Source organism: Accipiter gentilis, chromosome W (genome assembly GCF_929443795.1).
Source record: "Accipiter gentilis chromosome W, bAccGen1.1, whole genome shotgun sequence".
Classification (NCBI taxonomy): domain Eukaryota; kingdom Metazoa; phylum Chordata; class Aves; order Accipitriformes; family Accipitridae; genus Astur; species Astur gentilis.
The window spans coordinates 11,258,497-11,286,300 of NC_064918.1; the positions used below are offsets into that span (position 1 = coordinate 11,258,497).

Sequence of the window (27,804 nt, forward strand, 5' to 3'; positions counted from 1 at the left end):
ACCCGGGATTAATTCGGCGAGTTCTGGGGGCATTGAAAATGCCGAATAAAATAGCAGTTGTACATATAAAGGGACACCAGCGAGGTACAAGTTATCAAGTTAGGGGAAATAATGCAGCTGATACAGAAGCAAAACGAGTGGCAGGCAATTATAATACGATTTTGACTATGCAACAAATACCTGTTAGTAAAAATTTGAGCTTTGAGTCTGCAGAAAAGGAAAAATTAGAGCAAATGGGAGCTAAGGAACAGGATGGTAAGTACATATTGCCAGATGGGAGAGAAGTCTTGCCGAAGGGCATAGCACTCGAAATATTTTCAAAAATACACAGCAAAACACACTGGGGAACCCAGGCGTTAGTTGATCATTTCAATCAACAGTTTGCCTGTATAGGCGTATATAACATAGCAAAGACAGTCACGACAGCCTGCGAGACCTGTCAAAAGGTTAATCGAAACAACATGAGACAAAAACCTCTTGGAGGACGTTCCCCAGCATACAGACCTTTTTCACACATACAAGTGGATTTTACTGAACTACCCAGGGTGGGGCATTACAAATATTTATTGGTAATGGTGGATCATTTAACACATTATGTTGAGGCTTTTCCTACCTCCAAGGCAACTGCTAACCAAGTTACTAAGGTATTACTTGAATACATTATACCTCGATATGGTGTACCTGATGTAATTGACTCAGACAGAGGAACACACTTTGTGTCAAAAATTGTTAGAGATCTAACAGAAAGCTTAGGTATTAAGTGGGAATACCATACGCCATGGCATCCACAAAGTTCGGGAAAAGTTGAAAGGATGAATGGGGAAATCAAAACTATTTTGACTAAATTAATGATAGAAACTAAATTATCATGGATTAAGTGCCTACCCATGGCACTATTAATTCTCAGAACCAGACCCCGAGCAGATGTAGGAATATCAGCGTTTGAAATGGTGTAAGGGATGCCCTATAGAATTGAAAGTCCACAAACAAATGTTTTGATTCGAGATCGTGTGATTAATGAATATGTTTCACAATTAGCAGAACATCGTAACAAGCTTTGGGAACATGGACTGATTGTGCAACGACCTCCGTTGGACTTAAAAATTCACAATTTTAAACCTGGGGACTGGATATTGGTTAAAACGTGGAAAGAAGAAACCCTAAAACCCAATTGGGAGGGACCTTATCTTGTTTTGCTTACAACAGAAACAGCTGTCCGGACTGCTGAATGTGGATGGACTCATGCTAGTCGCATTAAAGGCCCAGTGACGAGACCCCACTGGAAAGTAATCAGTACTCCAGGTGACACCAAGATAACCCTGAAAAGATAACGTCATGATAGAGACTTTATTTGATTATTTTGCCGCATTACCTTTTAGTGTAAAGTGTATATTGCTGTTTATATTTGCTATAATTACTTCTTTTTTTTTTATCTACTATATATGGAAACATACAAAGTGTGCTAAAGGAAATTGCTAAACCTATGCAACCATACAATATTGAATATACACAAATGTAAATAATTTGAGCACTCTAGATGTATGAATTAGGTGTAATAATTTGAACTGTAATTATTATCCATTTGCTTGTTTCAGGTGTAAGGTATGCCAGAATAAATGGTGGACACACTGTGAATATGAATACCCTCCGATAGGAGTTTGCACACAGTGTTGGAAAAATCCAAAGAACTCTCACTGAATGGAAACTAAAACAATTAGAGTCTAAACAAGAAATTATTTGAAAATCCCATGAATGGTGGGAAATTTTTGCTAAAGGAATAAACCCACAATATTATTGTTACCATTCCAACAAACCAGTCCCCTTTGTAGCTGAAATCTTGGCTATAAAGTGCAGAAGGGAAATACTAACTGTGTCTTGCTTTGTCCCATTAGTCAAAGCTGCAAGGTGGGAAGCCTATGTAAACAGGCAGAAAGCCCCAAACAGCTGTTCTCCTGAAGAATTCCCTTGCTGCCGAGAAGATGATATACCCCGTGGCTCGAAGCAACCGAGTCGACGGGCAAGGCAGAGGAGGAACAAACTGTGGAGAAAAGAACCAGAACAATGGGACACAAAAGCAGCAATGGCCGAACTTCCCCAGGACTGGTAAAAATATACTTAAATTGGCAAAATTGACGGACTCCTTTTTTTCTGGTATACCGTTAGCTTTGTTATTGATAATAACACAAGCAAGTGGGAACCCTCATCAACCTATGAATTGGACAATAACAAACATAAGATATCCAAGTAATCCAATCCAAGCACGAACTACACCGGGCATAGTTAGTTTTAATGTGAGTTTACATGATTTAATTACTGAAGAAGATCGCAAAGATGAAGCAGATATATGTAAACCAATTTATATATGCCCAGCATCAAACCCTGGTAAAAGTTACTGTAATTCTCCAGGTCATTATTACTGTGCATATTGGGGATGCGAAACATGGGCTTCTGAGTGGTCCGCATCTGGAGACCAGTATCTAGAAATAAAATGGTCACCGGAAGGATGCAAAAGACCTAAATTAACCGGAGACCGATGGGGCCATTGCTTAAGACAAACGATTCCTTGTGTGGGCATCAATATAACTATAAGAAATCCTGCACAGGACTTTTGGCTGGCAGGAAAATATTGGGGAATTAGATATTGGGAAACAGGTGCGGACAGAGGAGGAATTTTTCAAATAATGAAAAGTCCAATGCCTCATGATCCTTTACCAGTAGGACAAAACTTAGTCCTGAATCCACCCACTTCTTCTGAAGAAAAGGTTGCCCCCGTAATTGTTGTAACCCCTCCTCCAGACTCTCTTTCGGAAACAACTAGTGACACTATGACTGAATCATCCCTGTCCAGGGACCTAGAGTTGTCAGAATCCAAAGACCCCTTATGGAATCTAATGCAAGTCTCTTATCGTGCTCTTAATGAAAGCAAACCAAATTTAACTGAGGAATGCTGGTTATGTTATAATGTTAGACCACCATATTTTGAGGCAATTGGAAAACCAGGTAAGATTCAATGGTCTAATGGTTCAAACCCACGAGAATGTCCATGGGATGACCGGAAGAATCATACGCAAGGAATCACTATTCAATTAGTAACAGGCCAAGGAAAATGTATAGGTACAGTGCCCAAAAAGTACCAGCCTTTGTGCAACCGAACAGTCACTAACACCAACATAGAGAAACATAAGAATCAAAGGGACAAATGGGCTATCCCGACACCAGGAGCTAAATGGGTTTGTTCAGACATCGGAGTAACGCCCTGCCTATCCCTAAACGTGTTTAATCAATCTCAGTTTTGCATACAGGTGATTATTGTTCCTCGTCTGATCTATCATACCTCTGAGGAAGTGCTACGCCACTTTGAAGGAGACCTGAATAGACAAAAACGAGAGCCAATTACAGTGGTAACCCTGGCTACACTGCTGATAGCGGGCGGAGTTGGAGCAGGTACAGGCATAGCCTCCCTAGTAAAAGGCCAGGAATTACAAAGTTTGCAGATGGCTGTAGATGAGGATTTAGCAAAAATAGAACAATCTATCCAAAATTTAGCCACTTCAGTAAAGTCTTTATCAGAGGTAGTGCTGCAAAATAGAAGAGGATTAGATCTATTGTTTTTAAAGGAGGGAGGGTTATGTGTAGCTCTCAATGAAGAGTGTTGTTCTTTTGCTGATCACACGGGAGTAGTCCAGGACACCATGTCTGAACTCCGAAAAAGATTGGACAAACGTAAAAAGGATCGCGAAGCGAACAAATCATGGTATGAAAACTGGTTTAATGTTTCACCTTGGCTAACCACTTTGTTGTCTGCTTTAGCAGGACCGCTTATTATGTTGATTTTGGGACTTGTATTTGGGCCTTTTATATTACGCTATATTTTACACTTTATTAAAGAACGGTTAGACATGGCTAAACTGCTTATTTTAACTACGAGGTCTGGGGCAAAATATAAGAGTGTACCTATTAATGAGGATGAAGACTGTTGTGAAGACGTTATGCCACGTGAAAACTATACCTATTGTAATTGTGAAGTATTACCTTGTGAATGTTATGATAAATGTTGGGATTATGAGAAAAGTTTGGCTTACAGTACCGAAAGTGAAAGTAACGTCTAATAAACAATAATAGGACAAAAAGAAAAAGGGGGGATTGTGAGAAACTATGAATATGATATTGTTTATTAAGATTTATGTTAAACCCAGTGTAAAGATTAAACTGCAAAAAGACATGAGATCGCTTATGTAATAAACGGGTTAAATTTGTTCAGGAAATCAAGAAGGGGGAAGAGATGTTGAGAGTTAACATATGCCTTGTGTAAATGACAAGACTTGCTCGAATTATGTGTGGAGGTCCCGGGAAGAGGGCACTTGCTATAACTTACTAGATAAGGGGGAAAAAGTAATGGCTATGACTCCCTAGATAAGGAAAGGAAGAACAACAGCTGCATTTCTCCACATCAAAAGACATTCCATATCAAATGTCATAAATTGCGACCACAAGGGATAATCCAATTAAAATTTTATTAATTATAGCAAGTAGAATATGAGCAAATACAGCGCTGGACGGCAGGGGAGTCTGCGCTCCACCAACTGCCGTAACTTTAGGTTACAGTTACATTCCTTATATACATTTCATGTACCCTTTTCTTGTAAGTCTCCGCCTTGTCCTGTTTCTTCTTTCTTCACTGGTGTAAGTCTGTTACCATGTAGATTCGGTAGATCTTCTCAAGGATGACTGTCCTTTGATATGGAATGTCTTTTGATGTGGAGAAATGCAGCTGTTGTTCCTCCTTTCCTTATCTAGGGAGTCATAGCCATTACTTTTTCCCCCTTATCTAGTAAGTTATAGCAAGTGCCCTCTTCCCGGGACCTCCACACATAATTCGAGCAAGTCTTGTCATTTACACAAGGCATATGTTAACTCTCAACATCTCTTCCCCCTTCTTGATTTCCTGAACAAATTTAACCCGTTTATTACATAAGCGATCTCATGTCTTTTTGCAGTTTAATCTTTACACTGGGTTTAACATAAATCTTAATAAACAATATCATATTCATAGTTTCTCACATCAAAGGACAGTCATCCTTGAGAAGATCTACCGAATCTACATGGTAACAGACTTACACCAGTGAAGAAAGAAGAAACAGGACAAGGCGGAGACTTACAAGAAAAGGGTACATGAAATGTATATAAGGAATGTAACTGTAACCTAAAGTTACGGCAGTTGGTGGAGCGCAGACTCCCCTGCCGTCCAGCGCTGTATTTGCTCATATTCTACTTGCTATAATTAATAAAATTTTAATTGGATTATGATCCCTTGTGGTCGCAATTTATGACATAGCTGTACTCACAAGATAAATAATTCACGAAACGGCAAAAAAAAAAAAAAAGGGGGGGGGGAAGCTGTTAAATAACAAAGAAAACTTTTTTTAAAACTTATTAGGAAAACTAATCCAGATTAAACTAGTACCAGAACAAAAATGATACTGAATTGTAACAGGAGCAGGGAAAAAGACAAGTACTGGGAACTGTTGGCTTTGGCTATTAAACTACAGAAACGCATATTTCAGCTATTTGCTCTGATGTAATGCCCCATATCTAAACAGCCCTTAAAATTAATTGCTATTTACACAGAAAAACAAACCCAATAAGATTCAAGTTAAAACCTAGGTACTCCAAATGACAGAAAGAAATAGCTAACACAAGCTCGGAGCCACACAGTCAGGACAATATCCGGAAGGGGGAATTCGCTTTGAGCAGGGTTCTTGTAAACAAGGTAGCAGACAGGAAGCAGCACTCGACATCGGACATCTTGCTGCCAGATCACAAACACGCTCGGCACTTGTGCTCTCCCTGCCCCCTCGGGCTCCCCTCCCGCGTCGCCGAACCGCGCTCTCCTGGAACAGCTTCCAAAGGAATTCTTTGAATAGAAACAGATACAAGCAACAGGACTAAAAATAGCCGAGCAAAAGCAGAGGCATTTGTGACGTTCTCAAGCTGGTGGAAACGTACTCAAACACATCAACAAAACGGGGCACCTAGTTAATTCACACTAGAATTGACGACGAGGAACGAAGTAGAAAGTGCCACTATAAAAAAAAAGTTTAGGAGGGGAGGATTAATTCAGACTTGCGACACTCAGATCACATTATAACACAACAAAAAGCAATGGTTAAATTACAAGCCACAAGTGATATAAAAGCAAGAGCACTAATTAATCAGTAAGGCTATATCTATAAAATGTGCTAAAACCCTTGTGACATCAGATTTTTTTATTCTAGCTTCAAAGTTTTGGTAGCAACACCAAAGCGCTCAGGTATCATTCCTGCACCTGTAGAGCCCTAACTCCTTGAACTAGATACTGAGGGAAGACCACCAGTACAGATCACTGCTTGTGATATGCTCACATATTCAGAAAACCAGTAGTCTTGCTAAAAAAAAAAAAAAAAAAAAACCACACAAAAAACAAACTCTTAAAGAAAGCAAGATATTCTGGAATATCTTCCTATAATTTTCTTCCAGATGATGATATTTCTCAAGGTTCATCTCAGGCAAGAGGAGAATCCACCAAAATAAAAACCTAATTTTTTCCACAGTGACATATACGAGACTGAATATAAAGTTCCAGAAGGAAGAAAAGAAACAATAGTTTTTAAGGCAGTATTAAAGGTTTCCTTCCTTCACAATCTTATGCTTTTACTGTGCATAAAATCTTGATGAACACTCACGGTCATTTGGTTCAGTTTAGTTTTCAAAAGTGAAACCTCACAAAAAGCCAAGTCCTTTTTCAAACTGTCAGGTGCTCAGAAACGAGCAGCCACAGAAACAGTACCAAGAACTGAAAGCCATAAGAGATCATTTTTGTCTGCCAACTCTGCGTCAGCATTTTGTCTAGCTTTCAACAAGGTGGGTTTTATTAGTTTCCTTTGATACTAAACCTCATCTTGACCTGCTTCAGTCAGAAAACTTGATTTTACCCCAGGTTTTCCTACTTTATTTTGAGCATTATTTTTCTCATGATCACAACTTCTCAACTTGGTGTCAGGTGTACATTCACTTATTCTTGTTCCATTGATCTAGAATTTTCCACGAGGCCAGGTCTATCCAATCTACACCAAAACGATACCGAACTATCCAAAGAGATGAAGGATCAACACTCTTTACAACTTCAAACATACAACACGCTAGAAAGGAACAGGTAAATAAAGTGCCCTCCACACAATTCATCACAAAGTCATCCAGACTGTTCTTGTGTGTTTAACGTTAAAAAAGGCAAAATTAAATTTATCTCCCACTTCCTAGTTAGTTTCTTAATCTTTTTAAAGAAGATACCAAAGAGAAGTGTCCTGGGTTTGGCTGGGATAGGATTAATTTTCACAAGAAGTTGGGAGGAGGCACAGCCAGGATAGCTGACCCAAACTAGCCAAGGGGATATTCAATACCATACCAATGTCATGCTCAGTATATAAACTGTGGGGGGGAGTTGGCTGGGGGAGGAGGGATCACAGCTCGGGAACAGGCTGAGCATCAGGTTCCAGGTGGTGACCAATTGCATTATGTATCACTCACTTTATATATTCTTTTATTATTATTTCTTCTCTCCTTGTGTTGTCCTATTAAACTGTCCTTACCTCAACCTACAAGGTTTTACCTTTTTGGTGCTTTGTTGCCAGCTGGGCTTAAACCACAACAACAAGTTATTCGCATATGATGTCAAACTGTCCAAACTTTTATTATTGCACTTAATTCAGTATTTATTTTCTCTCCAAAATAAGTGGGGGGGGAACCACCCTTAGGCTTCTTCTTCTAGGCCCACAGTCACTGTTGCAGCTCCCTGTCTTTACCTTTTTCTGCAAGTCTAGACTGACATAAATGGTTTTTTTGGCTGACATTTGTTTTCTGTCTCCAGTAGGAGGTTCTCACTCTCCTCCACCATTTCTTTCCAAGCCAGACTAGCTTATAATAAAATTGAAGCATGTGCAAAGATTAAAGTTTGCAAAATCTGAATGAACATATAAAGCTTTTCTTCAAAACTCCCTTCCTATTGATGGACCATTAAGAAATTCCTTTTCACATAAATTTATTCACTCATTTTCTTAAAGCTTACATTTCCTTTTAAATATATTTTTGTATTTTGCAGGGTCATTCATTACTATGCTATACTAAACTAACAGCCTCTGATTCCACAGATGTATACTGGCTTTATATACTGTGCAACACAACATTAAAATGCCTAAATAGAAAGCCTGTTTTCTAAAACATCCCAAGAAGATATTAGTCACCTATCTATTTTACCATCAATCTAAAAAACCAAGCACTCCGCTGCAAGATCAAGTTATTAATTTTGAAAGAGACTTGCACTCTAAACATCTGGGTTTCTGAAACAGTTAGCTTATTTATATTAATTGCAGCACCTCACTCTCAGTACACATGTGAATTCTGAGATTGCATCTGGAAAACACATTTGTGGACACATATTTAGCTAATGGTCACAAGAGCATTCCAGACGCCTTTAGAAGGCCTTGAACAGAATGAACAAGACAACAAAAAAAAAAGACAAATGCCAATTAGAAGAACACAGGTGCGCATTCCACAATAAAGGGAACTTGGCACAAAGAACCTCAATTTGGCAGTTTATCTTGACCAATTAGACTGAGACAAGTTTCGCATGTTTTAGTTGATATAACCAATTACATCCTATGTTTATGCGCGTGTACAGAGTTAGTTTAACCAATTATATCTTATGTTTATGCGCGTGTACAGTGTCGATATAACCAATCACATTTTATGCTTGTGCGCGTGGACACTATATGCTTGCATACAGCAACCAATCAAAGCTTCTAAGGAACTTACGAGAATTGTATAAGAATGATCAGCTAGGCTCAATAAACTGGCAACTTGGATAATCATATTGGTGTCCTGTCGTCCGTCCCCGCATGGAATTTCTCTACACCTGGTGACCCCGACATGATCCGGTAAGGAACAAGAGGGGAACACTAACAACTGAAAAGGCGGGGGAGATTGCCCCGGATACCAGTGGGCTTATAAGAAAGCGCCGAGCTGCTCGAGAGAGGCAGGAATCATAAGCTTACATGATAAAAGGCGGCATGGGTATAGCAGCATCTGCGAAGGAAAAGGCAGCCATAAAGACATTTATGAGGCTGGTTGAAAAAACAGAGACAGATATTAAAAAGGACTCGCCCATAAAGGAGGTGAGCGGTCGGGGGAGGAGATGAGGTCTACGCTTTCCAAAGAAGCAGCAGCAATAGTTAAGCTCCTCCAACATATACTCTCAAAGAGAGGCATAAAATATGATGAAGCTTGTTTAAAGTGGCTTCTACAATGGAGCAAGGACAGAAACCTTTTAGTGTGGGTACAGCTTTTGAGCTTAGTACCTGGGAAGCTATCGGAACCTCCTTATGGGATGAAATTAGTGATGGGTCTAAAGAAGCTAAAGGTCTTACAACTTTATGGAAATTAATTAAGACGACTCCACAAGAAATGAAAGCAGATCATAAAGCGGCTGCATCTGCTTTTGCTGCTCTCTCTCCAACCTCAAGCAAAGAGAAAAGCGGGGAGAAAAACATAATGCAGCGAGAGAGACTTTTGGCTTCCCTGGAGCTTGTCCGCCTGCTCCTGTGCCCTTGACTTCTGCTCCACTCCCTGGGACTGCCAATATTAATCGGCCATCTGACAGTTCCCAAGCCTCCCTAACCGTACGCTTAAAGGAAATCCTACAGAATCAGGAAACGAGTAAAAATCCGCCTACGAGAAAACAGCCCCCAGATACCACCGTTCAACATGAACAAATTATACCTAGCATATACCCTCCGTTGCCTCCGTCTATGCCTGGGTCGCCTCAAGAGCATGAAGAGGGGCCGGAGCTCACTTCGCAGCAGTTGCAGTCAGTAATAGAAAAGCTGGCACAGTTGGAGGCTGCTGCAAAGTGAGAAAAACCGCCAGCCCTGCGGTCGGAAAAGACTTAGCCATTCAAAATGCAAATGCAAAATGCAGACAAATCATTGCATCATTTCTGCGAACAGCTACATTAGTAGATATCATCGAGGCTTGTAATCGCTTACCTATAATAAAAGAACAAGAGAAAGCAAAAATACATGCTGAAGCTCATGCTGCAGCACTTGCTGTAGTGTTACGACCGATGGTACAACAGGGAAAAGGAGACTGCGGTCCACACAAAGGCCCTTTAACATGTTATCACTGTGGTCAACGGGGGCATTTGAAACATACATGATGTACAAAAACTTGTCAGAGACCTACAGTGGATTCGACCTTATTGTGGTATTACAAATACAGACTTACAGCTGCTGCTGGATTTATTGCAGGGCAGCAATAGCTTAACTTCTGCAATACAACTAAGTGCACCAGGACGGCAAGCCTTGACAGCAATTGAGCAGAAAAATCACATCACCCACGTCTGGTAGATACGTTCCTGATTTACCCATAAATTTGAAACCTTATGCTGAGATTGATAAGGAACACACTGACTGTAGTAAGCAGCATGACAGTGACACCAGTGATTGATCCACATCGTTTAACGCCGTGGGACAAGTAAGAATGTTTGGGTGTCACTAGCTAAAGCTATTAACCAAACCTCTTTTTGTGTGTCATTGGCATTACCTGAACAATCTTTTATTCTTGTGCATTTTATTAGGTATAATGTTGCTTTTACTGTGTTTAATTAGCTGTGTTCATAGATCTTTGCAAAGGGCAATACAACAGGTGTTAATTGACGAAATACAAAAAGGGGGAGTAGGGAATCTCTCTCCACAAGAAAAGTTAGCTAAAGCCAAAATTAGGGTTAAGGTCATGGTTTTAGTTAAGAATCTAGAAACAGGGCAATAGGAAGGTCCATTTCCATTAATAACCTGGGGGCGAGGTTATGACTGTGTTTCCACAGATGCAGGCCCACAATGGACTCCTGTTCGATTTGTACGACCATCATCATCTGGAACATCCTAGACAGTGCGGCAATATGAATACCACCTCAGCCAAAAACTAACATATAGGTCATCTTGGCTAACATAACAGGTCAAGATTCTCTGTGCATTGCAACTGCATCACAAAGCCCATGAACCAATAGACAAGATGGCTATGACTCGTGCAGTGTGCCTGGACAGCGAACACATGCGTCATAGGCTCCCCATGTTGCAACTGAGGCAGATTTTGGCACCCGCTGGCCACATGTGCTGAAATCTGTTCCTCTGCAAATGTAAAAATACCGGGATTTTCCGAAGAGCAGCAGGCTGGTGTACGGCAAGGCCATCGTTGCGTCCATGGGGACACCCACATAAAGCTGACATCTACCAATTGCTGGGCTGAGTTTGCGGAGCAAGACGGCACAAGAATGTACAGATGGTCCATCTTCCTCACAGTCCTCGGATGGACGTAGTCATGGATACCGCTGCAAGCCAAAGAAATCATCTGCATAACCCTGGCTGATGTGACCGGACAAGATTGCTTATACCTCAGTACAACAACACCAAGCAATCCTTTTTTCACAGATTTAATAGGGGGTTCCACTGGCATCAACAAAGTTTAAGAACTTATTGATGGAGACCCCTATGCAGCAGATCATGGATGGGAATGCCTGGTTTCCATGGATCGGGCATTAACCCTCATTGCCACCCCAGGAATCACAAATTCTGGGGTCCCTGAATACAGATTGGTGTAGTATTATCTGATTTACTGTTAGATGTAGATAGTATTAGAGACACAACCTTACAAAATAGAGCTGCTCTTAAATCATTAGTTAAGATAGTTTTGATTTATCTTGTAGTAGGGGTTTTTTGTATTTTGTGTGCCTTCTATGTTGCAATGTGTTCAAAAATTAATTGATAGATCAAGTAAGGCTGTTTTAATTGACGAAAAACAAAAGAGGGGGAACTGTGGACACATATTTAGCTAATGGTCACAAGAGCATTCCAGACGCCTTTAGAAGGCCTTGAACAGAATGAACAAGACAACAAAAAAAAAGACAAATGCCAATTAGAAGAACACAGGTGCGCATTCCACAATAAAGGGAACTTGGCACAAAGAACCTCAATTTGGCAGTTTATCTTGACCAATTAGACTGAGACAAGTTTCGCATGTTTTAGTTGATATAACCAATTACATCCTATGTTTATGCGCGTGTACAGTGTCGATATAACCAATCACATTTTATGCTTGTGTGTGTGGACACTATATGCTTGCATGCAGCAACCAATCAAAGCTTTTAAGGAACTTACGAGAATTGTATAAGAATGATCAGCTAGGCTCAATAAACTGGCGACTTTGATCATCATATTGGTGTCCTGTCGTCCGTCCCCGCATGGAATTTCTACACACACATTTTACAACTTCGGTGTTCAATTCTAGCAACAGTATTAAAATATTACAGGCATCAGCTTTAGAGATCATACTGCACCTATAAAAACTTCACTGAACAAATGCTTTGGCAATGACGATCTTTAAAACCATTTCAGCAGAAGATGTCGTAAACATCAATTTTCTCCTAGCAAACCAAGAAGCTGTATCTACACAGAAATCGAGCAAGGGATAATCAAGAAAAAATATCACAAGTTTTCCAAACTGCATTACAAACTTAAGTAACAGCTTTTAAATAACAATAATAATTTTCAGTCATTTACAAACGTTATGTAAGAATTCTAGCACAACAGGGGACTATTAAACACGCTGTAAAAGCCGAGATGACACTGTATATAAACTGAGAAAGCAACAGTAGGCAAGTTTAAAATGCAGAACAGTATGGTGATTTAAATGTGTTCTCAATTTAAACATACAAAGACTATTTTTCAAGTTCAATGAGTACGCTGCTCAAAACATGGCTTTTTGAAAACTAGTAAGAACCACCTGATTCACTAGAATAAGGTGAAAATAAAAATCGTAAAAGGAAAAATGCAACTTGTCATTCTACATGCCTCCTCTGATAAGAGCAAAAAGTCCAAGACACATACACAGTCAAGATGACAGCATTCGCCCAAAGCTCTAAATCAGCAGAAAGTAAACTGCTAAAAGGCTACTCACTGTCTCACCTTCAGGACACTGAAACTTGCAGTTCTGCAGGGGTTTAGGGGTGGGTTTTTTTCAAAGCATACAAGCCTCATCTAAGTTGGTACTGCCCTTTCAGTTCCTCCATTTTCCCATGTCTAAAATTTGAAAAACAATACTTACCAACCCTGTTGCTGTGCTCTAACACTCTGAGGCAGAAGGTGTTTAGCACAACCTTAGTTTTGATATCCCAAAAGAACCTTGCCATTAAGTCAAGAGTTTTTGAGATTTGTTGTCATGGAAGTTACTGTGAGGTCACAACTACATCACGTGAATTTCTTTGCAGGATCAAATGCAAGAGACTGATAGAATGGGATAAAACAGCTCTCAATACACTGCATTTAAACATTGCTGAGCATACATGCAACTGCTGAGAACAGCAACTTTAAAGAGTAGAATTTTTACTTCCACTTATTCATGAAAGTCCATTTGAAGAGTTATGAATACATCCAAGAAAAACATTTTGTGCTCTTTTCAGATTTTTTTGCCAGAAGGAGGGAAGGAAAAAGCATGTTTAAATAGATTATCTCATTCCCAAAGCCAGAGACATAACTCCCCTTAAAACCATTCTAAGTTCTCAAATGTTATATACACAATGAATAAAACCCAGAAAATTCCCAGAACACAAAGCACCAAAAGCAAGACCTTCCATATCAAAGATGATCAGACGGACTTTAATGTATATTCTAATATGCAAGCACATTTGAGAACAAAAACCTTTGTTCAACTGACTTATCACAATTCCTATCAAATTAAAAAAGGAATAAAACAAAGAGCCCAAGGAACACAATAACATTAAGTGAGGAAAAAACCCTAAGATTAAACCTGGTGAATCAAAAAAAAAAAAAAAAAAAAAAAAACCAACAAACAACAAAACCACAATCAACTTTATACACTAATGTGAATACACAGAAGGCTGTGATTTTATTTCAGAGGCAACTAAAAAATAAATAAATGTTTATCTGGAACTCACTTGTCAGCAGAGATTTTAACATGACTGAAATGCATGTTGTTGTTTAAGAGTTAGAAGTGCACTGATATCAATCTAAAATTCTTACACTGTAAACAAGTATTTCTTTGGCTAAACTCTTTCCAGAACTTTAGTTAGATATCCAATTGGTGTAAAAGACTTGAAAGCCTAAGTTCCAGAAACATATGATAATGTTTTTGTTAACCTTCAGACTCTTGGAGCTGTGATGTTTTGTATTTAAATACAATTGGAAAATATTCACAGCACCTTCTTTAAGATGAGCTTTTAGTTGGGGTTTTGTTGGGGTTTTTTGTTTCTCTGTTTGCTTTTAACTGGTCTGAAGCTTAATAAAATCTTCATTTTATACAGTTTTTGGAAAAGTAAATTGAGGGCATCTTTCCACTTTTTTTCTTTTAATTAGAAATTTGGGTCATTTAAAAATACATACAACTACTGAAAAAGAGGGGTGGAGGCTAAATACTGTAGGTCAGTATTTCAACAAGCTTTGATACATCCCAGAAGCTGAACTGCTTGGAAGGTCAATTCACAAGTCCTGGAAGAGCTAAGCATACCACTTCTTCCAAGCTGGTCTTTAAGATTTCAAGAAAGCAGAGCTCCACACAGAGCCATAAATATCATACTAGTAAAAAACACAACAGAATCATAATATACCCAAACATACATTTGGGTACAAACATACATTTGGGTAAACCAACCTAGTGTAATGCTCTATTTTCAGTCTCTTATGTGTTGTCTTCAGCTGAATGCTTTTACACTTTAACTATAATAAAATAAGTAGAGTTTAGATATACATTTTAGCAAAATTTAGCACACTGTTTGAGCTATGCTTATGTGAGGTCACTTCACCTGGCAGAGAAATTGAGAAGTCTGAAGTTGAGATTTTTCAGGAAATAAGAGGTGGTAACGGTCTCATTTTATTCAACAGGAGGACTAAGTGAATCTCTGAACAGAGATAACTTCCCCCACCATTAGAGTGCCAGAAGAGATAGCTTATCCCCTTCCCTTTCAACATTTCTCCCTTAAAAAAGAACAAAGAGTTTATCTTACAATAAAAGTATTTCACAGCATGTCTATTCATACATAAACTTCTGGGGAAAAAGGCAACTCGTCAATGCTGCACTACACGTACCCATAAATGCAGAACAAAAACACATTTATAGGAATACCAGGAGAAATAAGATGCAACTTTGCAGTTCACATTACTGAAGCCCCAGCTGCTACACACTAACAGAGCAACACCGGTTCAAAAGACTGAAACACAGTCGCAGTGTCAAATAATTCACCACGCAGATCTAACAGCCAAAAGGGATGCGGAGAACAGAAACTCTTTCCTCCTCCCCAACTATTCCACCAGGGCTCATCCTTCCCGGCATTATTTCATTACTCACTTCCAGTGCAGTTCATCAAAGCAGGAATTTTGTTTGTTTGTAAAGACACACCTAAGGTTCCCCAGCATTAATGTCTTGATTTCTGCTGCTATGAGCTAGACTCCAGATAATTTGAACAAACAAATCAAAGTGGCAACCCATCATATCACTGATCAAGAATACCAAACTCTTCCCCCCTCTTTTACCCCCACCCCAAACCCATCTGTAACTACCCCCAAGCCTATTATTTTATAATAGGTAGGTCACTTCATAACTAAAGAAATGCTTAGGATACCTTCTGTTGATCAGTTATTTTAATGGATTTGTTTATTGAGAAGAAATATAGAAGTTATACATTTTCGCTTCCCTCTCTCCCATGACTGAAGTACTCAAAAGCACTCCCTAGCAATCAACAGAATCAGCAAGGGAGATAAGTCATATAAATATATGAGGTAAGTTTCTCTAGCAGAAACTAAATCTCACTGATATTTCGTTTCAGAGGACTGTACTAAAAGAGCCGTCCCAGCACTTCTCAGATTCAATATCCCTAACTATGAAGTAATTTTAACTATCTAACTTTATTTTAACCTTTGTCTACAGTTGTGGGGGTCCTGGGGATTTGGGGGAAGGAGGCTGGATTTGCAAGAATAGGAAAAATGGGCTGATCCAGTTCACTTCTAATTTACCAGGACTCATGTAATTCTGCAAAGTTTTGGCCTTAGTCTCATTAAAAAGTACTTTTAAAAATAATTTTGATGCACATAGCTTCATAAAATGAACTGCTCAATATGCAGAAGTACAATAAGAACTCAGCCTAACCTCTCCTAAACACTGTATGCACATTAAACCATCATTTACAATCCACACAATTCCTAGACAGAACATACACAGGACTTGGGCAATTTTATCACTATCAGACAATCAAATGTCTGACCTGTTTCTTCCCTCACAGAACTGCTGAATTATAGCCTTCAGTTCAGCTAGAGCCATGACAACAAATTACTCCTTATTTGCAAGCACAGAAATTATTTTGATTTGAAATATGCATCTTATTGCATTTTCACAGCACTTTCTCTAAACACATATCCCAAACCCACCCACTTCTCACCTATCAAGAGTTATAAATTACTGTTACCACCACCCCTACTAAATTAATTCCTTAATCCACCTCCTTCTCAAATGCACATAAGAACATACGGCCTTGAGTTTGCCTGAAGGACTATGGATTTAACTATGTCAAGTAGTTTAACCTAGAGAAGAAAGTTAGGGGTTTTTTTGGGGGGTGTCTCATCAACGTATATAAACACCTGAAGGGAAGGTGCACAGACAGAGCCAGGCTCTTTTCAGCAGTGCCCAGTGACCAGACCAGAGGCAACGGGCACAGACTGAAACACAGGAAGCTCCATCTGAACATCAGGAAATGTTTTTTTACTGTGAGGGTGACCGAGCACTGGAACAGGCTGCCCAGCGACGTGGTAGAGACTCCATCCTTGGAGATATTCAAAAGATGTCTAGACACGGTCCTGGGCAACCTGCTGTAGGTGGCCCTGCTTGAGCAGGGGGAGACAAGATGACCTCCAGAGGCCCCTGCCAACCTCAGCCAGTCTGTGATTAAGTGAAGTAAAAAAGAAGGAAGTCCTATAACAGAAAAGCTATTATCAAAAATGCTCCACAAGCTTCATTAACTCTTAAGCTCTAGCATTTCTGCTCAGTCACATAAAGAAGATCAAGTGAATGTCTATCTTCAATTAAATCAGGTAGGGTAAAAGTCACTGGGACTTTAAATCCAGCAACATACACTACTACATCAACAGATAAAATGGCAAACAATGAAAACTGGAGTACAGGTATAAAGTTGCAAGGAGTTTTATACTTGCAGTCATAACAGAGAAATATTCAAGAAAGATAATAAACATCTTTTCCTAAGATGTAAAGAAAAGTTCCTGGCCATGGCTGCTATCTGGACATCAAGAAGCAGCAAAGAAACCCAACAGGTTGAGGATGCATATCAGAAGTCACAAGGTTTTCTCAAACACTGAAAACAAAACAAAAACAACACCACCACTTTTGCATACTCATTAACTTGCCTTCACCAAGCTCATAACACTATTTCAATCTTTCTCTAAACTGAATTTCAGACAGCTACCCCTTGGCACTTACCCCATGTTCAAAACACTCAGAAATTCATTCAGTGGCTAATAAAATAAAGTGAAGCACAAGACCAGGAAGTGCAGTACTGCTCCCCCTCATCACATTTAGTCACCCAAAGTTAACATCAGTAACTTAGGTCCCTCATGTCAGTCTCAAAATGGATCACAAGTCAGCGATCTGAAGAACATGTGACTGAAAGCTGAAATAAAAGCCCAGTAACAGAAGACATCTGTCCCTTGGGGTACAACCCATCAAAAGCATGGACCAGAATTTCTCAAATACAATATATTATGTACAGCCCAACAGCAGAGCAGGGTTTGGCACCAGGATTCCTTTCAGATTCATGTTGCTGAAACTGCATCTAAGACAACATGCAAGTTTGAAAATCAAGGAAGAATGTAAATGCAGAAAGAAAAAAAAGAAATCAGCAATAGCCTTTAAATACAGGGAAACATGGACAATGTGATAATATGAGATATTGGTCAAGTGTTTACCATAAAATAGCCATCATTCAGTTAACCAAATAGAAAGAGGAAACAAAATAGCTTTCAGAAGCCATATGCTTCATTCTATATTATTATATCCACCATCCTCAAAACACTTAAAAATACAGTAGGAAAAAAATTCATTTTCTTTGCTCAAAAGCAATCTCAATATGGTCTCTAAAGCATCCTCCTACTTCCAGGAACAGTATTTTAGTCATAAGAAATACAACTGAAATGTTCTAGATGAAACCTATGCCACACACAGTAAAACTGCAAAAAGACTTCCTCTCTCTACAGCTAACCATTAAAAATATTTAGGAATATGATCATAGCTACTGAATTCAAATTTTACACTTTCAACCACAGGGCTGCCTAAGAGGCTAAGACAGATTCCCCCCCATTAAACCAGGTTAAAAAAAGTACAACCTAATGATTCAAATCTGGAGGTTAAGAAAAATATTTGTGTTTTCTTCATTTAACTTTGGATTCAAATACTAAATGATTCTGTAACACAAATTCTGTTGAACCTGCATCTTCTGCAGATCTGGAATAAACTGTGTTTCCTGTATGATAAAGAAAAAAAAAAACCAAAAAAACAAAAAAACCCATAAAGTTCACCATAGGAGTACTACTTTGGGCAAACCTTAAAAAGGACTGTCGTGGTTTCAGCCCGGCCGGTAACAAAGGACCACGCAGCCGCTCGCTCACTCCTCCGCCCCCCTCCGGTGGGATGGGGAGGAGACGGAGGAGAGAAAAGGAAAAGAAACTGGAACCTCGAGGGTTGAGATAAAGGCAGTTTACTGGGACAAACACAAAAGAGATTACAACAACAACAACGGCACTAATGAAAAAAAGTATACAAAAAGAGTGATGCACAGTGCAACTGCTCACCACCCGGGACCCGACGCTCCGCCACTTCCCCCACCGAAAAAACAGAGGCCACCCCCCGGCCCGCTCCCCATTTATATACTGGGCAGGATGTCACATGGTATGGAATAGCTCCTTGGCTAGTTCAGGTCAGCTGCCCCGGCTATGCCCCCACCTCCCAGGTTCCTGTAAAAATTAACTCTATCCCAGCTGAACCCAGGACATTATCCACCCCTTATTCTATACCATCTACATCATGCCCAGATCTTACTTTTTTTATTTTTTTTTTCCAATCAACCACTACAACTTTCCTTGTCTTATATATAAGTATATGGACTCCACCCCCTGACCTCGCACACACACACACGGTGTTCCTTTAGCCTATGGGCTATCCCTCTAATGTGTCCATCAATTTTGGGGCTCTATCTGTTGTAACAGTTCTTCAGGATAAGAGAGAGATGGTGTGAGATGTTGGGTTGTTGTACGCTGCCTCTGGAACTTGTGGCTAGTACATTTGGTGCAACTCATGCCCCTGGTCTGCAGGTCGAAGATGTTGATCTTGAGGAAATTGGTGGGTGCCAGTTCAAGTTCTATCACTGTTGTACTTGGCTCAGTTTCAAAAGTCCATCCTGTAGTCATTTGGATAATTCTCACAATAATACCCTTGATATGGCATATAGACACTATAGATACAATGACATGCATTGGCAGGTTATTTAGCAGTTAAATATCATACAGCCCAATTCACTGGCTATTCTCTCCCAAAATCAAATCTCCCTGAGGTACACATCGAACAAGCTCTCTCAACATGGGAAACATTTCATTGTTTTAATGCAAAATGCTACACTCAGGCTGATTAAGGACTCCTCCAAGCTCATCTGTTGGAAGACTGATTTAAAAAGCTGGGGAGGGAGAGAAAAAAAGTTTGACAAGTTTACCTTCAGAAGAAGCCACAGTATCTTGCAGCTTTCACAAAAGACAGCTGGACAAAAAAAAAAAAAAAAAAAAGATAATTTCAAGAACTGAGAGTAGAAACAACTTCATTCAAGGGAACTGCGCAAAGTTGTTCACATAACCTATCTTACAAGTTTTACAATCTAGAGAGAACATAAATAAAACAATAGGCTCAGCAAAATATTTATGATGTTGTAAAAGCAAGCTGAGCAAGCCATGAGATCTTTGGCATCAGACTGTATCACCTGTTTCTGTCTTTAGTCAGTTTGCTCTTGACAGCACTGAGTAGTGGGGGGAAAAGGGCTGAAGGTACCACACCCGTGAAACAGACTGCAGGAGCCCCAGGTGGATGGGGAGTTCCAACAAACTGCCAGATTAGATGACCAAAATTAGAGCATATGGACTTTCATATTAGAGCAAAATGAAGAAACCCTCTGTACGATTTTTGTAAAATATGAACCTTAAGTAACTGCAAAGGAGCTACTTTCACAACCTTTCATCCTGGCTCTCTTTAATGAGCATAACCTGTTTAGGGAAGTTATATGAAAAACAGTACAAGTCCAGACTAGGTCTTCTCTGAAAAGCAAAGAGGACACAATAGGCTACAAGTGAGCAGATTGTATCAGAAAAAAACAAAATTCAACAAGAAGCTCCAGCAGAACAACAACACTGAAGTGGATATTACTTGTATTTCCTCTAGCACCTTCCATTCAATAGTTTTGAAGTAGACAAATACAACACAGTTTCTTTAATCTGTCATTTTATAAAGGGGACAAATCACTTGGCTTCTCTTTTACCAAGGTCATACAAGGCTGTTGCAAACCCAAGCACAGAACACAGGTCTTCAGAGTCCTGCTCATGTGCTTTAACCAAATAAGAGACAAAGATAAATAAAAAGATTAATAAAAGATATAAACTTTTATTCCTATTCTTTCATGAAGAACCTATTCCAAGTACTGATACTAAACATTACTATTAATAGTAATACTATTGATACTAATTATTAACAGAGTATTAACAGTCTATGATACATACATTTCTGAAGCACTATTAGTCAGCATACTATTCTGCTATGATCAGTAACACTAGGGGGACACTAGCAACAAATATAAAACATACCAAAAAATGGCATTCTATGAGGAAAGCATCACATAAAAGTCCATGGAAGAAATATAAAACTGTCCTGGTTTCAGCTGGGATAGAGTTAACTGTCTTCCTAGTAGCTGGTACAGTGCTATGTTTTGAGTTCAGTATGCAAGAATGTTGATAACACTGATGTTTTCAGTTGTTGCTCAGTAGTGTTTAGACTATAGTCAAGGATTTTTCAGCTTCTCATGCCCAGCCAGGGCACAAGAAGTTGGCACAGGACACAGCCAGGGCACCTGACCCAAACTGGCCAACGGGGTATTCCATACCATGTGACGTCCCATCTAGTATAGGAACTGGGAAGTGGGGGTGGGGGGAATCACCGCTCAGGGATTAACTGGGTGTCGATCAGCGGGTGGTGAGCAATTGCACTGTGCATCATTTGTATATTCCAATTCTTTTATTATTACTGCTGTCGTTTTATTAGTGTTATCGTTATTAGTTTCTTCTTTTCTGTTCTATTAAACCGTTCTTATCTCAACCCACAAGTTTTACTTCTTTTTTCCCGATTTTCTCCCCCTCCACTGGATGGGGGGGGGAGTGAGTGAGCGGCTGCATGGTGCTTAGTTGCTGGCTGGGGTTAAACCACGGCAAAAAAACAAAAAAATCTACTTCTAAAGTCCTAAAAGGGTAGCTTAAAAATTGAAACAAAAAAAATAAATAAAAAGCAGCTTCTGGTAACAGACAAGATTTTTTTGTTGGGTTTTTCCTTAGATTTTAGTGGCGAGTCTGTAACTCCAAAGTCCCCTTGAATGGTCAAAACCTTTTGCAACTCATGGCACCAGGAGCTTTTTTGAGGACTGGACAAAACAATGCAAGTGAAACAGTCTAAATTTCTGAATTTCCATGCCTTTGTTTTTATTACTATAAACACTTTTTTTTTTAATCAATACGCTGATAAAACTGCAACTAGAACAAAGCAGAACAGAACTTGCCCAATTCCCACTCCTCCCTCCCTCCTTTAAGTTACAAAGATTGTTGAGGTTATAAACACAAAAGCTGGCTCATTTTCCAGACTATACATCAAAATTGGTTTACACCAGTTAATCCAGTTTTTCCACGTAACCCTCCAGGGGTCCCAAACATCATTAATACTGCAAAGTGATTTAGCCTTGCTTGCTTTCAAGTTACCTAGTATAAGGTTAAAAATAAATTTTTTAAACAAGTTAGGTCAAACTACCACAGAGAGATCAGGCCCAGGTATAAACACTGAGTCAGGTAGGAATCCAAACCCAGATTCCACCAGAGAATGTGATATAACCAAGGGAATTGCTAAAAGGGCCTGGTAAATATCAAAGCAGCAAAGCCTCAGAAGGCTGAGTTGCTGCGGTTTGTTGTGAAGGGCTCCGTTTCAACAGCAAGTGCTGCTCCTCCAGGCCTGCACATCCTCCCCCTCCCTTCCCTTCCCTCACATCCAGCTCCAATTTCTTTTCTTGAAAGAAACAGCTACTTTCACGTCAGGACAGCCCCTCCATTTCACCAGCCACCACCACCCCAGAGGCTATCACCTTGATCCGCTGCTGTATTATAGGCACTCAGCATTTACTCAAATTGAGATGACTAGGACCGATTACTGCTTGGTAGTTAGAGATGAAGTGAGCTGGCCCTTGTGAGCTTCCCCTTACATAGCTCCACATCAAACCCAAAGTTTCTGTTCCACAAGACTGCACGTTCCTTTGAACACAACCAGGAGGGCTCTACACATCCATGCTCCTGATGTTAATATATCTACAAGAGAGAAGCTTCAAACCAGGCTCACTCTGAGCGACTCCTCCCAGGTAGCATTCAGCAACACTGCAGACATTTCAGCACATATTTTTAAATCTATTTCACATCACAGAGTTCAGATCCTTGCCATCAGGCTCAAAGGTGCACCAGGTCCCTTTCTACATCCAGTTTCTTGCAGAAGGGTTTCTACCAGTTCACTTTCCTGCTGTAATTTTCTTCAGCAACAATAGCAAACACAGAAGAGCTTTCTTTTTTAAATGCAACATAAGCCAGTCCAATAGCAAAGGCCTGCCCTGACTTCCAATTCTCAGCAAGCACACATAGTCAGGGGTGAGGAAGGACTAAGTAGAGAAGGTTAACAGAGAGAACGGTTCATTCATCACCATGTCCTCAAGTAACCTACTGTTGCTGCTGAGACGTTATTGTCAGTGAATTCCGTAGCTGTGACCCTGACGCAGCTACCCTACCCCACCCCACCAGCGAGGGAGCACCCAGGAAGGAGATAGGGAAAGACAACATGGAAGTAAAACCCTACACAAGGCACAAATCAATACTTATTCACCGACTTGCTCCTTTCCCGTGCTGCCAGCCCTCAAGATTAGGAAGGGGCCCAAAGGCACACCCCCCTCCACCAGCCCCACTTCTCCTCTGAGGGGTCCAGCTACACCTCCCTTTCTTCACACCCCCAAGCCCACGAGCCCGTCAGGAGAGAAACCCCCAGCTGTAACAAGATGAGAAACAAGCGAGATAGGGTGCAGAAGCACCTCCCAAGAACGGAAGAGGGTGGAAAGCTAACCCACCTCTCCCGGCACCCACCGGGGGTCGGGCGGGCTTCCACTCCTCACACGAGCCCGAGCTGGAGCAGGGCAGGAAATGCCCACAACCGCGGCTTACTCAACTACCCCTACCCGGGACCGTGAGGGGAAGAAGAAAAGCAATCTAGGGCAGGGCGAAGCTTCCCCCGGGAGGCCGCCAAGAAAAGTAGGGCAGAGCGGCCTCCCATCACACCGCCACACCCCCCGCGGCCTGGAGGGGCGGCAAGCCCGACGGGGAGGGGCGGCCCTAGCAAACACCCACCGCCAGACAAAAGCTCCCACCGAGATGGGGAATCGGCCCAGGCGACGAGCCCGACCCGGGGCCTCAGGCTGCTGAAGGAGCAACTGCCGCCCCCAGACCGATGGGCGGGGGAGGGGTGCTGGGCCTCCCCTGGGCACGCGAGTCCGCAACCACCCCCGCCTTCACCGCCGCGCGCACGGAGCAGGCGATAAGAAAGGGGAACGCACCCCCCCTCCCCTGCGGGCGCGTGCAGGCCCGGCCGTCCCCGCGCGGTACCTGCCCAATGTGCTCACAAAGAAGCGGCGGCAGCAGCAGCGGCGGCGGCACCTACGACCGACACGTGACCGCCCCGCGCCTGCCTCCCTCGCTCAATTATGCCTCCGCCTCCTCCTCCACGCGCGCGCGAGGTTGCTCCCCCGCCACGTCACGTGACGTACACACGACGCGTTCGCCGACTGCCCACCCCCGCGCACGACTCGCGTCTCACATGCCGCCAGCGCGCACACATCTACCACCCTTCCGCCTACCCCGGCACCACGTGAAAAGGACGGGGAAAGCCGGCTCCTTCACCCTCACGTGACGAAGACTCCAGCCCCCCCCAACGCGCGCGGTGGAAGGGAACAGTTAGTCCTGCCTATACCTCCGCTGAGGGGAGGTGGTGTGGGGCGAGTCTCTGTGAGGATCCGCGGGGCCTCCCCGCCCTTCGGGGTGTCAGTGCTGGCTCGTCGCTGCCAGCTGCTCCGCAGGAGGCCCCGGGGGAAAGCCGCAGACGCTTGTCCTGGTTTCAGCTGGGATAGAGTTAATTTTCTTCCTAATACCTGATATAGTGTTATGTCTTGGATTCAGTATGAGAAGAATGTTGATAACACACTGATGTTTTCAGTTGCTGCTAAGTAGTGTTTAGACTAATTCAAGGATTTTTCAGCTTCTCATGCCCAGCCAGCGAGAAGGCTGGAGGGGCACAAGAAGTTGGGAGGGGACACAGCCAGGACAGCTGACCCAAAGTGGCCAACAGGGTATTCCATACCATGTGAAGTCATGCCCAGTATATAAACTGGGGGGAGTGGGGCTGGGGGGATCACTGCTCGGGAACTAACTGGGCATCGGCCAGTGGGTGGTGAGCAATTGCATCGTGCATCACTTGCATATTCCAATCCTTTTATTATTACTATTGCCATTTTATTATTGTCATTATTATGATTACTAGTTTCTTCCTTTCTGTTCTATTAAACTGTTCTTATAACAACCCACGAGTTTGGTTTGGGGTTTTTTTCCCAATTCTTTCCCCCATCCCACTGGGTGGAGGGGGAGTGAGCGAGTGGCTTAGTTGCCGGCTGGGGTTAAACCACGACAGTCCTTTTTGGCGCCCAACGTGGGACACGAAGGGTTGAGATAACGACAAACCCGACCAGAGCTTGTTAAAACAAATTTGTTACAAGCATTCATTATATTGGACTATGTGATGGGTTAACCCTGGCTGAACACCAGGTGCCCACCAAAGCCGTTCTATCACTCCCCCATCCTCAGCTGGATAGGGGAGAGAAAATATAACAAAAGGCTCGCGGGTCGAGATAAGGACAGGAGAGATCATTCACTATTACCGTCACGGGCAAAACAGACTCAGTTTGCAAAATTAACTCAATTTATTACAAATCAACCAGAGCAAGGTAATGAGAAGTAAAATGAAATCTCAGAACACCTTCCCACCACCCCTCCCTTCTTCCCGGGCACAACTACCCTCCCGGATTTCACCACCAAGCCCCCCCAGCGGCACAGGGGGACAGGGATGGGGTTTATGGTCATCACACGTTATTTTCTGCCGCTTCACCTCCTCAGGACGAGGGCTGATCACACTCTTCCCCTGCTCCAGCGTGGGGTCCCACCCACGGGAGACGGTCCTCCACGAACTCCTCCAACGTGGGCCATTCCCACGGGCTGCAGTTCTTCACGAACTGCTCCAGCATGGGTCCATTCCACGGTGTGCAGTCCTTCAGGAGCACACTGCTCCAGCGCGGGTCCCCCACGGGGTCACAAGTCCTGCCAGAAAACCTGCTCCGTGGGCTCCTCTCTCCACAGATCCGCAGGTCCTGCCAGGAGCCTGCTCCAGCGCGGGGTTCCCACGGGGTCACAGCCTCCTTCGGGAACCCACCTGCTCCAGCGTGGGGTCCTCCACGGGCTACAGGTGGATATCTGCTCCACCGTGGACCTCCCTGGGCTGCAGGGGGACAGCCTGCCTCACCAGGGTCTTCACCACGGGCTGCAGGGGAATCTTCGCTCCGGCGCCTGGAGCATCTCATCCCCCTCCTTCTTCACTGACCTTGGTGTCCGCAGGCTTGTTTCTCTTACAAGTTCTCACTCCTCACTCCGGCGGCAGTTTCTTTCCGTCCCCACTTTTTTTCCTTCTTAAAAATGTTATCACAGAGGCGTTACCACTATCACTGATTGGCTCGGCCTTGGCCGGCGGCGGGTCCGTCTCAGAGCCGGCTAATATGGGCTCGCTCTCTCTCTCGAACACAGGGGAAGCTTCCAGCAGTTTCTTACAGAAGCCACCCCTGTAACCCCCCCCCCCCCCGCTACCAAAACCTTGCCAAACAAAACCAATACAGACTAATAGTCGATGGTCACAATGTCGATTTATTGGCTCTTAGAGTTGTGCCGCTCGTTTTTAGAGTTCTATTATGTATCACCTCACTTGCTGTATGTAGTCCCTGTGCTGATGCACATCTGTGGGAGGTGGATTAAGGTTTTCACTTTGATGTACTGTGTAATACTGGCTTATGGTATGATAAAATTATCAGTCGTGGGACTAATCTGGTATTTGCACTCAGCATTGTCGTCACCTCTATACTTCGGGAGCCATCTGTGGGAAACTATTAATCGTTACACCCTTTACCTTTCCTCCTCAGAGAGCCAATCTATGAGCAAGACACCTTTCTTCCCCTTCCCCTTCTCCTCCAGTCTAATAGCGTTTGAGAATTTTGAAAATTTTTAATATCCTTGGGATGTTGAAACCAGCATGGTCCTTCTGCTAGGAACTAGCTTGTTCCTGAATGTGGTTCAGGTCTTGCTTAGGGTTAAACAACTACTTAAGAACACCACCCAGAGATCTGCCCCGAGGCTGGATAATTATGAGTGGCAGGGTGCGTGGGGTAGTATGGGCAAATGCCTAGGGCGGCGGGCACCTCCCATGTTTCGGAACTTCACCCTTGAACAAGTGCAGAATCCTGAAAAACTAGTAGAACATTTGGAAAAAGTATGCTGTCACCCTGACAATTCCAGGGAGACACAAATCACTGCAACGTGCTGGGGCCTGGCCCATGCCTATCGAGCCCTGGTCAACACTACTCAGTACCCTCAAGGGGAAGAGAAGGTCTCTGGATCTAACAGCAAGGCAACAGGCACCGCGGCCACTCCAACGCCGGCGACAGGCACTGCAGCTGCGAACCAACCCGCACCAGTATCAGTTGCCCCCATACACAAGAAGAAATATACAAAAAAATCAGTTTGCTTAGCGAGGGATGAAGATCAGCCAGGGTCATCACGAGAACAGGAGGAAGAGGCAGAACCAGAAGTAATCACCCAATCCTTAACCCTGAGTGAGCTGCAGGATATGCGAAAAGATTTCGGCCATCGTCCAAGTGAGCACATTATCACCTGGCTGCTTCCATGCCGGGAAAATGGGGCTAGTAGCCTGGAATTAGAGGGTAGGGAAGCCAAGCAGCTGGGATCGCTTTCTAAGGAAGGTGGCATTGACAAGGCAATTGGAAAAGGGACACAAGCCCCCGCCTCTGGAGGTGACTCCTGTCAAGCGTGAAGGAAAGGTACCCCTTTAAGGAAGATGTTCTATGTCAATCAAGCAAGTGGACCACCATGGAAAGAGGTATCTAGTACCTGAGGGAATTAGCCGTGCTAGAGACGATTCATTATGACCTGGACAACCCACAATTATCCAAAGATCCAGATGAAGTCCAATGCACACGACCCATGTGGCAGA

The 27,804-nt window shown here is 42.3% G+C and overlaps 4 protein-coding genes across 9 annotated transcripts in view; 3 read left to right on the forward strand and 1 right to left on the reverse strand.

The window, feature by feature from the left end:
* The window catches only part of LOC126035259 (uncharacterized), a 393,856-nt gene that overhangs the window by 279,861 nt on the left and 86,191 nt on the right, over positions 1-27,804 (forward strand). The window lies entirely within an intron of this gene.
* LOC126035242 (ubiquitin-associated protein 2-like) overlaps positions 1-27,804 on the reverse strand; it is a 247,102-nt gene that overhangs the window by 140,534 nt on the left and 78,764 nt on the right. For 2 of the 5 annotated variants that reach the window (XM_049793528.1, XM_049793527.1), the window contains exon 1: positions 24,087-24,261. The exons of 1 other annotated variant lie outside the window; for it this stretch is intronic. The gene's annotated coding sequence lies outside the window, so the exon portion shown is untranslated. Of the gene's footprint in view, positions 1-24,086; positions 24,264-27,804 lie in introns of those variants that run through there. 2 more of the 5 variants (XM_049793525.1, XM_049793526.1) reach the window with 2 other exon arrangements.
* Positions 1-27,804, forward strand: part of LOC126035365 (ribonuclease H-like) — a 223,521-nt gene that overhangs the window by 109,808 nt on the left and 85,909 nt on the right. The window lies entirely within an intron of this gene.
* LOC126035317 (uncharacterized) overlaps positions 1-27,804 on the forward strand; it is a 271,995-nt gene that overhangs the window by 103,091 nt on the left and 141,100 nt on the right. The window lies entirely within an intron of this gene.